Genomic DNA, 4,457 nt, shown 5'->3' on the forward strand with positions numbered 1-4,457 from the left:
AATGAACTAATTAACGAAAATATTTTTGTAAATGGAATCCATCACCTAGTTTATTTGATCAGTCATTACAAAATTCTAATGAACGATTTAATCTAAGTTCAGTAGTTAAATAATGAGATTGATGAACTCTTAATAATGACACGATCACAATAGACTGCAAAGTGAAACATGAAACTAATGAAATTATATAAATTATTAAATGTGACTGATTGGCCAAATTAGCCAGTTATAGTTATTCAATATCGACGTGGATGAATTGTTAGAATGACATATCAAAAAAAATTAATTATTGAATAAATTTCGATAATTTCAATTAATTTGAGAGTCAGTTTCGACCATTAGTTGTAAAGGTCGAAATTAATTAATTAGTCTTAGACATTCAAGAATTAATTAGTTGAACCTTAAATCAATTGTGTCCAATTAATAAGTCTCTTCAACGTCTCAAAAATAAAACCAAGGTTAAATTATACTCCATCCGTCTCATTTATATAGGCTGACTTTATTTTTATTTTTTTTAAATTCCAGTGATATAGTCATGTTTCTTTATTGAAAATGTTTTTATTTGTTCATTTACTAATATATATTTATTTAATTTGCCTAACTATAACCAGTTATTTCCACTTAATCATAAAGTTGTACAAATGTAAAGATATCTACTTCTTGAAAATTAAATTATTCAATTTCTTTACTATTTTTAGCATTATTCTAATTGACTACTAGTTGTTGATAATTAAATATGGTAGACTAAGAAAGCTTTTTTCAAAAATAAATTTCTTTTTCAATAGCATTAAATATGATTATTAGTCAGTATGAAAGATAAAATCAGCCTACAAATAATATAATTTAACAAGGAGTACATGTCGACAGATTACATGATCATTGATTATTAAAATTACAGCAACGAATCTAGACAAACATGTTAATTAGTTACATTTCAACCTATTAATAATGGAAGATTTGTAAACCTTTATATCAAATTCTTTATTTAAAAAGAAAAAAAAGGTGAATGTTTCACTTATATAATTTTTCAAAGTTCTTGAAAGAGTATCAAAGAATGGAAGTTTGAGGTTATATTGATCAAGAAAAGTGTAAAGCTCGTTTCAAGGATAGCATATTAAACGCTTAGAATTCCAATTCTACCCAATTACGGATCAAATTTTCTCAGTTGCATCATCCTGCATCAAAATATGATAGCGCAAAGAGCCCCCAGGGCATATCTCCCAGTGGTAAAGGGGAGGGCGGATAGGGCTCAGCGCGACAGTGTACAGAGTTCGATTCCCCTCAAGGTGGAATTGGCTTTGTTGCAAGCGGGAGTTACCATATGGGTTAACAGCCTTGGCCTATCCATGTGCTCTCCACCCTGGCAGGTTTGAGGTTATATTGATCAAGAAAGGTGTAAAGCACGTTTCAAGGATAGCATATTAAACGCTTAGAATTCCAATTCGACCCAATTACGGTTCAAATTTTCTCAGTTGCATCATCCTGCATCAAAATATGATAGCGCGAAGAATCAAATTCCAACTATACTCATTTATTTAATTGCTCATAATTTGTTGCCGTCGAGCTTTGTTTAACCCGGACAATATACATAATAATGCGAAGCCATTTTGTCAGCATTCAAAGTTCCGGATACCCTTTCTGACTCTTCTTCTTCGCCTATCTGTTTCCCAGGTCATATATATGTCACATGTGATGTATTGAATACGTCAACGTACTAATTTTATAATTTGAATGAAAAAGAAAATGAATGCATTTTAATGCGAAGCCATTTTGTCAGCATTCAAAGTTAACTCTTCTTCTTCGACTATCCGTTTTGAATTAAGCCAAATGAACATAATGTTTGACACGAGGGATAACATGGCACTCACATTCGAGGTAGTGGGTCCTCATGAATAAAATAATACCAACCTCTCCATATGTGTATGGTATGTCAACCATTGTATTGACCCCTATGTTCGTGTAACATGACCCATCTGTTTTCCAGGTTAATCTCCTTCTGTTTAAACAATCATCAACCAACTACACAATTTTCTAATATTTTATTTCGATTGTGAAATTTTCCAAGTATGGTATGGATACGCCATGAAGTTCGTCTAACGCGATACAATGTCAAATTCAAATTTCAGCTTTATCAAGTTTACATTTTATACTACCAATTATTCGACTTTACATGCGGAATTAACTAACTAAAAAAATAAGTCACTTTAATTAGATATCTAGGTGGTTAAACATACAATTCAATTATCCTAAATTTGAATGCCGCTGTTATAATATTGTGGAAAGCAATAAATAATATAAGATATGATGATGGAGAAACCCCAATGTAAGTAAAATTCCGGGACCAAGTCAGTTACCTCTACTATAGACAATCCAGAGCATACAATGATAATTCTATCCTTGTACCTATTAAGACTCGCTGCCACAACCTTACGATCTACTGTCATAGACACTTTTAGCGCTAGAACTTCTGATCTACCTCGGCAGCCTCCTACTGCCTTAGATTCCTCTAGCCTCCTACTAGTCCTCCAAATCTATTGCAACCCAATTTGCTATCTCCTATAGCCTCCTGGCTTGTATTGAATGTCTCTCCAAGTGGAACATTGAGAACCGCCTGTTCTTGTGCTTGTGACTGCGCCTCAACCCACCTCTCTCAATTCCCTAATGAGAGAGTCTCTTCCTTAAAAGATTAAGGAAGCCAGGAGTTTGTATTATGTCTCCTTGATGTTTTTCAAAAATGTGGTTGAATGATCTCAAGAAAGAATGGAACGAATTCTCCAATTGAATGTGTTCTTGGATCTCTAAACAATGATATGAAAGTGAAATATAATGATCAACCGCACCAAAATTTGTGCTAGGGCTTGGGTAATTATATTTGAAGGTGTTTAGGTGGTATGGGCCGAGTAAAACACTTCAAAAATGCGAACTAGGGTTTTGCCACATAAGAATATCGCTTGAGCGAGAATCGAGTGAGTGCCATTCTATTTTTTTCGCTCGAGCGAAAAACCAGCGAGAATCAAGGGATAGCTAAGTAGTCGTCAATTTTTTCATCAAAACTTTCTCTCTCGATGTCCGATTGAGGTGATTCTTATTCCTAAACATGTTTCAGAATTTCTTAGCTAGGTAGGCCATCTCCTTATCATTGGGTGATTCTGAGTCAGAAGTTTCGATCCTATTATTCCTCACAAATTTCAAGGCAAGGGATTTTTCTTTAGTAGGATTGCCTAAGGTAGGCTCATAGGTTTGGAAGGATCCAACTAACTCTTGTACCTTGATAGTACCTATGTCTTTACTTTCCTCAAGAACAAGAAAAGGCTTACCTTACTGTTTAGGTAGGATAGATGGATGTGGCTTTTGAGCCTTCCTTTAATGTGGCATTGAATTAGAGACCTTTTCCCATTGTCCCATTGGTAAACCGTTAAACATCCCTAGTGGTACAAAAAGAGAGGTCGTGATGATATCATCTACGTCCATACCGCTCCTCGTGGAGTAGATCCTGCATCCAACCAAGTCTTTGACCAGGGAACGGGAGAATTTCCACTACCATTGCAGGCCAGCCGGGCCGTGAGCGCAGTGGGGCCGGCTTTTTGTGACTTTAGGCCTGAAACGCTCGGGTAAGGATATAAGAATCTTTCTAACTATCTTAGCCTAGAGGATTTTCTCACCTAGGTTGAAGAAAGAATTTGCTATGTCAATTTAGGCTCGCATAAAAAATATCAAAGGTCTTATCATCTCTCATTCTCATCTCTTAAAATCTAGTAGCCAGCATCTGCAGTTTCGAGCTCTTAACAGCTTGTATACCCTCATGTGTGATTTCTAGAATATCCCAAACTTCTTTTGCTACCTTACACGCGGACACTCTCCTAAATTCCTAGAAGAAATAGCCATAAAGAGGGCATGTAGGGTTTTACTCTTCCAATTGTATCTATCCAATTCAGCCTTAGAACAATTCTCTATGGGAGTTGGAGTTACAATATTATTTACTGTGGTACTAGGGGCAGACCAACCATTAACATACTCAACCACACCCTCTCATCCATAGACTTCAAAAAATGCCCTCACCCTCACTTTCCAATACGCGTAATTGTTACCATTAATACAGGGCGGTACAATCAATGAAGTACTCATCTAGACTACGTAAGGCCAGGACACGTACTCAGGCTCTGATACCACTTTAAAGTTTCCAAGAATGCTTTGGATACGCTAGGAAGTTCGTCTAATGCGATACATTGTCAAATTCAAATTTTAGCGTTACCAATTTTACGTTCTATATTACCAATTATTCGACCTTATGTGTGGAATTAACTAATTAAAAGTAACAAGTCACTTTAATTAGATGTCTAGGTGGTTAAATATGCAATTCAATTATCCTAAATTTGAATGACGCAGTTATAATATTGTGGAAAACAATAAATAATATAAAATATGATGACGGAGAAATCCCAACATGGGCAAAACTC

This window comes from Olea europaea, chromosome 6 (assembly GCF_002742605.1).
Source record: "Olea europaea var. sylvestris chromosome 6, O_europaea_v1, whole genome shotgun sequence".
Lineage (NCBI taxonomy): Eukaryota > Viridiplantae > Streptophyta > Magnoliopsida > Lamiales > Oleaceae > Olea > Olea europaea.